At 50.3% G+C, this 13,279-nt stretch overlaps 1 protein-coding gene and 1 long non-coding RNA gene across 7 annotated transcripts in view; one reads left to right on the top strand and one right to left on the bottom strand.

Annotated features, from left to right (window-relative positions):
• Positions 1-13,279, bottom strand: part of PBX1 (PBX homeobox 1) — a 325,636-nt gene that overhangs the window by 250,877 nt on the left and 61,480 nt on the right. The window lies entirely within an intron of this gene.
• LOC144307246 (uncharacterized) lies at positions 269-11,286 on the top strand. Its single transcript, XR_013374165.1, has 3 exons — positions 269-366; positions 6,472-6,606; positions 9,885-11,286. It is a non-coding gene; the product is annotated as an uncharacterized LOC144307246 (long non-coding RNA).

Here is a 13,279-nt window from a genome sequence, read left to right as displayed (position 1 = left end):
AAGAACTTCAAAGGGGAAACTGAGGAAGGCCGTGAAGAGAAATCTGTGCTCGGCACCAGACAGCACGGAAAGGAGTCATTTTAAACCATATCCGCCCCGGTTCGCTGTGTTTTCCGCCACCTTGTTGTGCCTAGGGCAGAGGGTGACCCACAGAAGCCGTCTGTGTCGTCCGGCAGACCAAACAGGAAGAGGCGCAGAAAGCTGCGCAAGTGACCACGCTGCCGCGGTTGCTAGGCAGCACGATTATGTCCATTCCCTGCTGCTTGGCAACCAGCATCTCCCATCATATCCACGCACAGCCACAGCAGCAGCACCAGGGTCTCACAGCTTGGAGAGAAAGGGGCTGCATTTCAAAGGAGCCTCTAAGTATGAACGGATCCCCCTCAACATTCCACCCGGACCCAGATGGCCCCCAGAGCAAGATGGCCCCATTTACTCAGAAAGTGCCCCTTTGGTGACACTTGAATTTCACCTGATGGCCGTAGAAATCTACCGAGTGCAGCGATATGCCAGGAAGATGGGGAGAGAGCCTGAGTCAGCAAGCTCCAGCTTTTGGAGAAGAAAGCCTGTGCTCTCGGCCCCATACCTCTGAAGGATTCATTGTTGGGATGCTCTTTTTTCCCCGGATCAGCTGTGTAGCGGACTAGGCTTAGGCAAGAGGGCCAGATACCTTAAATCGTGATGTTTCTTTCCATGGTCCCCGACCAAATGCCAGCCCAACTTGGCAAGCTTCTCCGAACTGAGGGCAAAATCGTGCTACCGTCACCCTAACCTCATTGATCACTACCCACTGGCTCAACAGCAGGGCCAAAGTCATCAACTTACTGTTCAATTCGAATAGCTGCCTACTGTCTAACAGGACTCCCTCAGCCCACCTCCTGCCTTTGGGTGATACACAGATGCCCCAGATCCCACTGGAAGTCAGCATCCCAGCAGGCACTTGAACTCAGAAGCCCTTGGCTTCTAGTCAACTGTCTTGGCCACCATAAGACCTGCTCTGCTGTTTTCAGGCTTGAGCCACATAAGGATTGTGTTAGTTCATTTTTTTATTTGTTTTCTTTCGGTCCAACTTTTTAATATATTAACTTCTCTAACAGCCACTTTAGGAGAGACCATACAGAGTTCTGCTCTGCCCACCAGGGCAAGTGCTCCCTCAATGCCATCCAGGGCATTATGAATTCTCTTCTAAATCTCTCCGCGGGATTTTTATAAAATTCTCGAGCATCATTCTGATTCTACTCTGAATTCAGTGAGATCATCCGAAGTGATAACCTCATTGGTATTTCATTTTCTTCCCAGCCCCAGCTGGAGAATTTTTCCCTTCATTAAAATTAACGAGGTCAGTTTCCCAAGCTCAAGATACTGAGCACTCCTGTTGGTGGGGTTTTGTTTCTTAAATTGAGCTACAGTCTCTAAGTGCAAAGTTATACTAAGCGTCATTTACTTTATTGCTGCGTAATAAGAAACCAAAATGGAAGTACTAAGCTATCCTCCTAGCACATCCTACACTTCAGCAGCCACCCGCAAACACACACAAACCACACATCCCCAACTCAGCCCGTGGCTTTTCGGCATTCTGGCCACCAAAGGAACCTCGCTGCGGTTTAGGGCGGACATCGCGGTAGAAAAAAATAACAAAACTCGGGCCTCGTAAGTGGCCAGGGATCTAGGGTTCCAGCCAATTTGAGAAGAAAGACACAGCCTCCCCGGGCATTTGACAAAAGCACGGTGTCCCCGTGAAAAGTAATACAGGGTCAACGGGATCTGAGCGGAGGGGAGGATTCCTGTCCCCTTCTCAGGCTCATCTCTGCAGCCAGTGAACAGGTGGATTAGATATCCAAAGCTTAACGTGGCCGTCCCACCAAAATTCAAGGAGAGGCACTTCGTCACCAAAGAAGAGACGTACTTAACACGACATCTCTGGTAACAGGAAGGGGAGAAAACAAATAAACATAAAACGCCAATTCCATAAATGAGGTGGAAAGGCACTCTCCGGGGCTACCATAAATACTCATACCCCGCACGCTAGACGCAAGCTGCACGCATCTACCTTGTTCCCAGCTGGAATAATAGGCTTTCAAGATGGTCATGTAGCAGATGAGCCCAGTCCCATTCAGACCCACTGCTCCGCCCCTGCTGTCCATCTCCTTCTCCTGGGTCAGCCCAACCAACTTTGTGTCCCCCCACTCTTGGGCCCCTGACCCTGGAGACCTGTAAACGTAGAATGCAACTGTAACTGAAATCACAAGGTGGGGGAGAAAAGATGCGAGGGGCTAGGAAGAAAGCCTCAGAGGGGACTCCCACCAGCTAGGCCACCAGATTTGTCCAGGCCCACTGACCTGGGCCAGGGGTGGGATGGGGGGTGGGAGGTAGGGAGAGCTCTCAGGTCCCACTGTTGGCTGATCCCAGTCCAATCAGAGACTGGGGGAGGACCCCGGGCAGCCTCATGTGACCCAGCACAGACAGCCCAGTGTAGAGAGGGGCTGTGTGCGCGCAAGCAAAGTGCGCCAGGACCTCTTCACTGAGTGTGCCAGGGAGAGAGAGGGAGAGAAGAAAAGGAGAGAGAGAGGAGGGGGACGGAGAGAACGAGCAAGGGAGTCTATCCGAAGCTGCATCCTAACGAACCTTAATAAGTTAATGCAGAAATCTTCCCAAGGAGTCTGGCTATAGGAGACGCTGGTCTCTCCTGAATCAAAATCTGTTATGTTGTAATATAATAGATGTAAATTAAAACAGAAAATCTATCATGCCTCTAATGTACCCTGATGGCTGAGTGTGTGGATCCGTCCGAGGAGAGGCACCAGGAGAAGGGTGATATATGGCAAAGCTGGATGGAGGGTGAAAAGCGTGGCGAGGCGCACGGCGGAATGGCGCAGCCCGCTCACGCTCCTCAGACCCAAGGGCAAGAGACGAATAAATGTTGATTAGTGTTGATTTTGTCCGACAAACGCCTGTCGAGTGACAGTTGGGCTAAGCTGCACTGAAAGAGAACCATTAATCTTGGTCTGGTTTAAGTAGAGTATATTAATTTGTGTCATTTTTACTAAGTCTTACGGAGAAAGGCCTCTTACTGCTTTGCATATGACTGCTTTGGTGGCTCAGCCCGGCCCCCCTCTCCCCCACCCCTCGCCCTCCCCCCTCCCACAATCTAAAACAGATACCATGGTGGCAGCGGTGGCAGCCGCGAATTCAAATGACACAGCAGGGGAGCAGGGGACTGAGAGCTCCTCTCTCGGATTAAGAAAATAAACTCCCAGGGTGTTGGCATAGCAACAGCATTTCAGATGAACTGCTATATATTCAGTGATTAATAAATTAACATTTTTTACAGTTGTTCCTCCTCCCCACCCCCACCTCCACGCTCCCTGTACCCCCTCCCCACGCTCACACTTCAACCTTCTCCTCCCTGTGGCTCTCTCTCTCCCCTAAGGAGACAGAAAGAAGGCTCAGAGGCGGAGGAGCAGCCCAGGAGGTAACCCCGGCCCCCCGCCGCCAGCCCCCAAGACAGTGAGGGCCTCCGTCCAACATGGCACTGGCACCGCGGCTCTCTCCCACCACACTGGCGTCAACGACCCCCAGCCCCAAACGTCTGGGCCTTGCCAAGTCCTGACAGGCTAGGAAGCAACGAAGAGCTACCCCTCCTGCCTGAAAGTACAACCCCCTGAATCAAAGACCCCAAGCTACGTCCAGGGGAGCCCGGACCTCACTATATGACAAGGAAGTTTGCACCTTGGGCTGGTGGCCATGAGCAGGAAGCTGACGCTGCCCTTCTGAGCTTACAGCCGTCCAGTGGACACCACCAGGGATTTGGACAATCCCCATTCCAGAAACAGAATCCAACTAGCGCCCGTGGAAGGGAAGCGCAGACCCCAAGCACCGCCCTGAGCCTCTGGTCCAGACAGGTTCCACAGTAAGTTCAGAAACGCTCCCTTTGCAAAACCTTCAGGAAACAGTATTATGCTTAAGGAGAGAGGAAGAGGGAGGCGGTAAATTTTGTCTTCCACAGCTCTCACGTGGACCAGTGCTTCGGCCTGGGGATCTGGGAGTCCAAGGTGAGCCCCAGAGGGTGTGTGACCTCAGCCCTCAGGAGACACGTCACCACGACACCCCCGAAGGAGCTCTGGCCGCATCTCCCAGCGCCCCGCAAGCACCGGCTCTCAGAAGCCAAGGGGAGGAACACTCCGCGAGCACCCCAGGAACCTCCATAGCAGGAGGAAGAGACTATTCCATACAAGTGTCAGAGACAGAGCTGTCCCTGAGGATGAGCGTTGCAAGGAGTGGAGAGCTGGCCTGCAAGGTGGCAGCGTTCCAGGGAGCGGGGTCACCATTACCAAAGACTGGTTCCAGGGGGTTCCCGCCTCAGCTGAACGGGAGGTTAAATCATATAACCTTCTAGGCGGCTCAAGGCCACTGCTGGAGGATGAAGGAAGTAACAGCAACAAAAACCTGCTGTGAGGCTTAACATGGGCCAGACACGGGCCGTCGCTTTCCATACACTAGCTGGGAGGGAGATACCTATGGAGTAGACGGTTGTGATTCTCTCCAGGGCATAGATCAGGATAAGCTGCACAGAGAACCTAAATGATACGTCTGAGCCACCTAACATAGAAGGCGGAGCTGTGATTCGAACCCTGGCAGCCAGAGCCCAGAGTCCATGCTCCTAACTACTGCATGACATGCTCCACTGAAGCACTAACCAGACCCGAGCAAACAACCCACAGCGAGATCCCCTGAATCCCTGCAAAGTGGACCCGATAATGGAAACTCCAGGAATAGACAGTGATGGGATGACAAACAGTCTAAGGAGAGAGAGAGAGAAGATGGCCCTGAAAAGCAAAAGCCCCACCCAAAAAAGTCGGTCAACACTGTTCGGTTGCAGACATCGTTAACAGAGTGTAGCGAAGTGGACGTGGCATCAGGAGAACTGGTTGTGGGTCCACTAAGCTGTGTGAACTCGAGCGAGTTACATCCACTCGGGGTTTCCTTCTCGTGAAACAAGCGGTTGGGGATTTCTAAGGTCTCTTCCAGTTCTTCACCCCACAGGGGCAGGTCGGGCACCGTAAAATCCATTTCCCAGTTTTGAGGCCATTCCCAGACTCACCCTCATCACATCCTTTTGTGCCTCCTTGTCTGTCCTTCAACCGCGCCAAAGCTCGTGGAGAACGTCAACGAGATCATGGCTCTATCTTCTCTAGACCTCACGCACCGTGTGAGTCCACCGTGCCCACCGACCTACCCTTCCTAGTCCACTGATCATTAGAAAGGCCTAGTTTTTGTGTGTCGGGGTGGCTGATAGAAAACAGAGGAGGGACGCCTGAGTGGCTCAGTGGTTGAGCTCAGGTCGTGATCCCGGGGACCTGGGATCGAGTCCCCACATCGGGCTCCCTGCAGGGAGCTGCTTCTCCCTCTGCCTGTGTCTCTTCCTCTCTCTGTGTCTCTCATGAATAAATAAATAAAATCTTTAAAAAAAAAAAAAAAAGAAAGAAAACAACAGAGGAAAACAAAAAACAAGCACAGGGTTTGAAGACGCAGGGGCTGAGGGCAGTGGGGCCTCTAAGTGATACTTCCCTTCTCTGCAACCCCAAGGCTCCAGGACGGCCAGTGGCAATGAGGTGCCGGGAGGAGGGCTGTTAAGGCACAGCCGGGGCAAGGTCCCACGGTTTCGGGGCAGGAGGGCATCAGGTCAGCCCCGAGCAATCATGATGATAACATAACAATATTAGTATTTGTCCAGAGAGGGGTGGCGTGAAAGGAATCACATTAAATCCAAGAGGACTCGGATAAAATGACGCCAAGGGTCAGACGGCATCTAACAACAGCCTGTGATTTGTGGCCCTGCCACGGCTCTAATTTGCCTCTCTCCGGCTGACGGCCCATGAAGGTGAGGGGTGCTGCTGGGCGCTGCCCAGGCTTGGCTTGCGGAACAAGCGAGTCACAGCGCGGCTCGCGGGGGGGGGGGGGGGGGGGGGGGGGGGGGGGGGGGCTGACTTGGCCACAACACCCCGATCCCATACAGGGGGTGGGGGGGGGAGAACAGTCCCATGCAGATCGGCTCTGTCTCCCCTGTACCTTGATTTGTCTGATTCTCCTTCCTGTTGCCACAAAAGCTGATTTATCTTCGCCGTTTCACATGCATATTAATTGCTTTCCCCCTTGTTTGTTTAAAGTATATCTGATGCAAGTGTCTGTCTCCGAAAACAATACGTCTCGCTTATATATTATCTATTGTGGATTGTAAACAGGAATGGCAGGGACTGTCTTTATTTTTTCTATCACACTTGTAAATATGCCCAGAGGCTGGGCAGCTTCTCCAATAAGTAAAATAAATAATGAATTAACTAAGTGGACTTGTCACCCTCTACGTGGATTATTTATGTTTCGCACCTTATCTCTGTAAAAGGGTCAACATAAAGTGATAGCTGTTCCTTTCTTCCTTTACCTAATTTTTATTTTTTGTCCCTCCTCCTCCAGCCCCTGTCCCCTGACGTCATCACCTGAACCTGAGAGCTACGTTTTCTGGCTTCTCTGCGTCGTTTGCATCCAGAGACACTGAAGTTGGTTCAGAAAGCGCCTTGAACGTCTGTCACCAAAGCACGGTCTCTCCCGGTGGGTTCGTGAAACTGCGTGTTTTATTTTAACGAGAACTTTCATCTATCTAGCACCTAAGCCAGATGGAGGCTTTTAAAGGGTGCCTTGCACACACACACACACACACACACACACAGAATAGTAACCATAAATGAGATGACATTTGTGTACATTAACCTGCAAGGAAAAAGAATAAGCAACCCTGGGTGTTACTAAGGTTCATCTACTGCTCCCTCGGCCCTCCGCCTGCCACCCCCAATCGCTGCCAGGTGCCTAGACCTGCGATTTCACAACCCACTCTGTCTGTGACATCATACTACCTAGACACCTGCTGGAGGCAACAAAGGTACCTTCACAGCGAGGCAAGATCTGCTGACTCTCAAGCCTTTGCGTGATGATGCCAAACACTTGTCATTCTTGTTTTATTATGAGTCGTGGAGGAAATAATTAAGCCCATTATTTTAAAAGAGGAAGAAGAAGGAAGAAGAAGGAAGAAGAAGAAGAAGAAGAAGAAGAAGAAGAAGAAGAAGAAGAAGAAAGGCCCAAAGATTGCACAAGAGAGTCAGTAACTGCCAAGTACCTGGTGAGAGCGAAGTGATTCAGAGGAAAGAATGTGGGTCGTGACATCTGAGGAACCTAAGTTTTAATCACAGAGTTGTTACAGGACCCTGGGCGGTTTATTTATTCGCTCCGGGGCTCAGTTTCCTCATCTGTCAAGTGGGAATAGTAATGTTTTCAAGGTCGTTCAATGGATTTTGCATAGAAGATCTCATTGTACCTGCTTGGCAGGAGCCCAGTGAACGTGAGCGGTCTCTTTCTCCCTAGTATTTGGGAAAACAGAGAAAGGACATCAAAGGGTGTGTAACAGTGTTTCCCGGTTGGTAGATGGATGGTTAAGGCGAACTGCTGTGACAGGAAGCCTATACGTGAAAGACACGTGAGCACCGCATCACACCTACAAGTCGGAAAGTCGGAAAGCCCACGGGAAGATCTAAAACAGAGCATGACCCGTCTCCTAAAATGTCACGTTGCCTGGACACGTAAAATACTTCACTCGGACTTAAGATCAGCCCACAAAAGAAAAATCTATTCGGTCTTTTTTTTTCCACGTCATCCAAAAATGGATGATACCACCTTTCCTTCTATGCCCACGCCAAAAAAAGTCTCAGATCGGAGTTCTTTTCCCTACTCCAAATCACTAAGGTCGGCTACATGCTATTTGTGAGCATCCTCCCACCGACCACAAGCACTAGCTTTCTTAATGACTTTGTAACGGGACGTCAGGAAAAATTTCACATTGTTTTAGGGTTGTTTCCTTCACCTTCCTAAAAAAAGTGCTTTTACTGATAGCACTTCTCAGATATCATCTGTGATTTTTTGGCACGCTCCTTCACACCATGTTTCAAAAAAGAAACAGTCAAAATATTGCCCATATAAGATCCATAAATATACGTAGCATACACACAAGCATCCCAAATGTGGTTGAGATAACAGATCACAGGAACTCCTACCTTTCATCAAGGTGTTGGCAAGCCAATCTTCTTGCTGGAGAAAGAACTGAGATGTCTGGGGGGTATAGCCTCACCGCACGTATCAGTTTTTGCCAAACGATCTCACTACAGCTACACCCACGTTCCAGAGAAATGCTCAAGTGGCTTAATGGGAAGTTGGCCTGATAATAAAACCCCCTGAATAATTTCTGTTGTAAAGAATCAACTAATCGTGGCAAAGCTGACAGCCAACTAACCGGGGGCTTGGACATGGGGGCTCCCATTCCATCTGCATCGAGGTCACACAGTCCTCGATGAAGCCACATGCCAGTTTGTGCCTCAGTTTCCCTCAAAGTAATTGCACACAATTCTCTGATCGACTTACTTCACTCCGCATAAGTCAATCAGAGAAAGACAGTTATCATATGGTCTCACTCATACCTGGAATATAAGAAATAGTGCAAGGAACCATAAGGGAAGAAAGGAGGGGAACTGAGTGGGGAAAAACCAGAGAGGAGGACAAACCAAGAGAGACTCCTAACTCTGGGAAACACCCAAAGGGTTGTGGAAGGGGAGGGGGCAGGGGGATGGGTGACTGGGTGACGGGCACTGAGGGGGCACACGATGGGATGAGCACTGGGTGTTACAGTACATGTTGGCAAGTTGAATTTAAATTTTTAAAAATTGCACACATCTCAGTGACCCCCGTTAACCGTCCACATAGAGGCAAGAAAAAGGAAAGTCTGGCAAAAGAGAAAAACCTGATGGATACAGAGAGAAAACCTAAAACCTGCAGATGGTAATCTAGAGATACCGGCCTAGGAGGGAATTCCAGAAAGCGTCTCACTGTGCAAAGGGCTTTCCTCAGCCTCCTCTCTGGCCGCAGTACTTGCCGTGGTGGCCCACCACTGATGTCGACTGCGTATTTCCCTCGAAAATGCTTAAATGCTTTTCCATTTTTCCTTTCCCTTTTTCTTTTCTTTTCTTTCTTTCAATTTTTAGATGGCGAGTGGGTCAGCCTCTTCACATTCCTTCGAGGACAGGTGCAGGGGGTGGGGGGCAGGGATCATCAGTGTCGGGGCAGCCACCCCGGTCTAATACAGGGAGCTGATGGCATCAAAGAGAGCAAAGTGCCACGGATGAGCAGGGTGAGGGCCCCAGCCCCGGCCCCGGCCCAGGGTCCGAGGTCAGCCCGGCCGAGCACCGGCCTCAAGAACGTCGCGTGAAGATGCCATTGCGCTCCACTCTAAGCAGCGGTGGAACTGTTGCCATGGCAACAAAGGTACTTGAGAGGGGCACGAGCAAAGAGAGACTTAAAAAGAAAAAAGACAATATGTGGCCTAAACAAAATATGTGACGGTGTAAGGGGTGTTGTAAAGCCTTTATTGCCACTTGTTAAGGAAGACCTGTATAGCTCACTCGTGAGTAATAAGGCGGTCAACCCAAACTAAGGCACTAAAAATTTTACAGCACCCCACATATCATATATATCTGGATAGATGGAGAAACGGAGGGATACGTATATAAAGGACCGCCACGGCCGGGCTCACACGCACACAAGCAGGGGTTGCTACGGATCTGCAAATGCCATCCTCTAATAGAGTCGTTAAGATTTACCAATATCCTTAATTTATCGGCTCTCAAACTCCACGTCCCATCAATTCAGTTCTTAAAAGGTTCAGAAAGCTCAGCTGCGGCGAGAACAGTGGTGGTTTCCCAGGGAGCGCGGACCAGCCAGGTGCGGCAAGCTGGGATTCCCGGCTCCGGCTCCGGGGGCGACTCCGCAGCTAATTTATTATTTCACAGTTGGATTAAACGCTCCCTACTGCCATCGCGGGGACGGCCAAGGTGACCGGGGATGTGATGAAGGGCGAGGGCCGCTGAGAGACGGGACCACGGTGCCGCACGTCTGTAAGGCTTTACAGACCCCAAAATCATGCTCCGGGGCGACCAGTTCGGAACTTAGGGACGGTCTCACCGGAAGAGGGTCCGCTCGAAGGCCGCGTACCACGAAGGCAAACTTGCAGTAAGCCGTCTTAGACTTCTCCAAAATGTTTTCGTAAGTAACGACTTTTTACAAGTTTCGCCCCCAGATTTCATTTCTTACGGGTTTTCTCAGGGTGAGGTGCACATGACCCCGGGGACTCCACTCCATACTGGCCCCCAAATCAGTCCCTGTGCTTATTACCTCTCGCCATCACCTGACTCCAGAGCAGGCCGGAAAGGTGCCTTCTCTGGGGGCCCAGGCTCTATAGTCCTGCAACTCGCAGGTGCCACTTTCAAAGGTACGGTCGGGGCAGGAAACCGGCGAGGGCCAAGGCCACTGGCCCGACCCTGCCGCCCTCCAAGAACTTCATGCATGGGGAAAAGTAGCAAGAGCACGTGGATGAAAGTGCTCGAAGCTCTCTGGCGAGAAAGCAGTGGGATCAGGATTTCTCCTGAGCCACTCCTGAAGCACAGACAGGGATGCCTGCCTGTTAATGAAGGAGCGCCCATTGCCACTAAAGGCCACAACCGGGTACCCCTTCTGTACTCAGAAAACGTGACCTGCCCCTGCTTCCCCCCAAGCATCTCGCCTCTCACACTGGCCTCCTGTCTCTTGGGCCTTGTTCTTCTTCCCTCACGTGGATCACTGTCTCCTTTCTCTGCTATTCTGACCCTCCTGCTCCAGATGCGGAGGGTCCATTCCCCAGTGCCACCCCTCTGGTTCCGCCACGGGGGTGTCCCACTGCCAAGGTGAGCCTGGTCCCCTCCCACGCTCCCTGAAGCAGGAGGCAACTCTTGCTGAACCACACACACAGGAGCTGCAGGTGACACAGTGAGCAGGTCAAGCACCTGCCAGCCGCACATCTGCACCGGCACGTGCCAAAATCAATAGGACGCTCATAATAATGGAAATCCAACGGCGACCATCTTATGAAGTGTTAAGCGTGCCAAGGGACTGCGTTAAAGCTCCAGCTAGGAAAAGGAACTGGAAGTTATACTTCCTTTGGAGGAAAAAAAAAAATTAGCAAATGGTTCATTTTTCCTTAAGGGGGAAAAAAGGCACTTTCAATTAGGTGAGTAGAAGGACAAACGCTCCAAGAGCATTTTGCTGAAGTTATAAGTGCTTTTGAAACCCCTCCTGTCAGAGCGTTAGTAACACAAGATTTAAGATGCCCAATTAATTTTTTCCAGCCACCAGCCAAAAGTAGATGCAGGAGGAGGTTAAAAGCTAAGTGTTTAATTAATATTAAATTTATAAGATTCTCTATCACTGAAAGCATTGTAAAATTGAAAAAGCAGTTAATTTTACGGTTGCTGTGTATTCCTCTGCTTTGATCTTTGATCTATGATATAAAATCACCAACTGTAAAGATTCGTCAGCTTTATTATACCTGTTTAATGGTAAGAAGAAGAAAGGGAGGAGGAACCTACAGACATGAGTGGGAGTGGGGCCCCGAAACTGGTCATCAGCGCTGATCGGAAAATGCTCAACGTGGAAAAACGCAGGGAACAGCCTTGGATCAAGCCCCACGTGGAGATGAGGCAAGCATCTCTCATCCATTTCTACCCCCAGTTCTCTGGAGTATTAAGAGCAGCAAACAGCAGTTGGGGGATCTCTGGCCTAAGACAAAACACTGACAAAGAAAATTTAGGTGGCATTCGGGGAGAATTTTCTGAGATGGAGAGTTGCCAAGGCTTCGGTGGTTCACTGGGCTAGGCCACGACACTCCCTTTCCTACAGAAGGAAATTCTGAGATTAGCAAAGTGCAAGTCTCGTGTGTCTGTCTCAAGCAGCCTACGGATCGATTCACGCTACCAAGGGCTCCATCTACTCGCTCACGTGTAGTAGAAAAAGCCAGGCCTGGCTGAGGAATGCTCAGGCCGCTCAGCCGGGGCAACGAGCCCTCTTTAATCAATGGCATTTGCAAAAAAGCCCTCCTGATAAAGGACAATGCGACAAGAAACAGGCGGGAGGTGGGGTGGGGTGGACGTGGCACCTGCTACTAGAAATGTGACCATCCCAAGCAAGGTTTTCACAAGGTTTCAAATCACCCTATTTTCTGCCAGTCGAGACAGATGTTCAGTCCCTCTACACCAGACCACGCCATGAGTGTTGGGAATTAGAAGGGGAGAAGGGAGCACATGCCCCTCAAATAAACTAGCTCGTAAGAACGAACACTTGCCTTCACCTCCTCCTGGCCCAACATTGGGGGGAGGGGAGGAGGGCTGCAGGTGCAGGTGCTGAGCCTGGGGATGAGGATGGGGATGAGGACGGGGATGATGGGGTCTGGGGAGAAACCGAGCTGGGAGGTGGAGGCAAAGGAAGCATCTCCTGCCTCCCAGAACTTTGTGTCTTGTTTCCCAAAAAGAACAATAGGGGCATTTTCAACTCCTGGCCTCCTTCAATTGTGTCTCAAACCCAGAGACAAAGACCTATTATGCAGAATAGATTTTACAGAAAGGCAGAAGGAGGGTGAAGGGGGGGTGAAGGGGATAATTCATGTGAGGTGTTTTTCCTTTTTTTTTTTTTTAAATAAAAAAAATCCCATCAGGGATCTCATTATAATTTCATTATTAGTAGAAAAACCAAATAAGTGGCAAGAAAAGGAATCTCAACTTAATATTAACGCGCACACTCACACACACACACACACACACACAAAGATGAAAGATCTTCTGAGCTTCAAAGCAGCTGCTAATTTTCCCAGCTTCAAACGACTCGGCGAGAAAGACACTGATAATGAATGTGCCTTTTCCACTGGCTCACTTATAAACTTTTTCCCTTTCCATCCCTCCTCCCCCCACCCCCCAAAAACTCATTTTAACTGGAAACAAGTATCAGGCATAGTAACAGCATCCTGGGTTCATACACAATCTTCCATCAGTGCTCTAACCAAAAAAAAAAAAAAAAAAAAAGGTAAGGTAACCAGAGAAGGAGGAAACGTGGTATGAGGCTCACCTGAAATAAGCAGGTACTGAAGCTGAGCAGTTACACAATCAACGGAATCCAGGTTTAAGGGTAAAACCGGGAACCTCAGCCCCCCAAGCCTCCATGCACCATGCACGTGGAGAATGGAGGGAGAGAAGATCCCCAGGGAAAAAAGCCCACGTCGCCCAGAGCACCACCAGCACCGCAATTTTGCCTTGCTGCATTCGAAAAGGGCTCTCAGGTGGGCTCTTCGTGGCACATTTCTACAAAGGTGAGCGCGACCCTT

Source organism: Canis aureus, chromosome 38 (assembly GCF_053574225.1).
Source record: "Canis aureus isolate CA01 chromosome 38, VMU_Caureus_v.1.0, whole genome shotgun sequence".
Lineage (NCBI taxonomy): Eukaryota > Metazoa > Chordata > Mammalia > Carnivora > Canidae > Canis > Canis aureus.
Note: the sequence above shows the minus strand (reverse complement) of the source record. Positions and strands in the feature narration are given on the sequence as shown.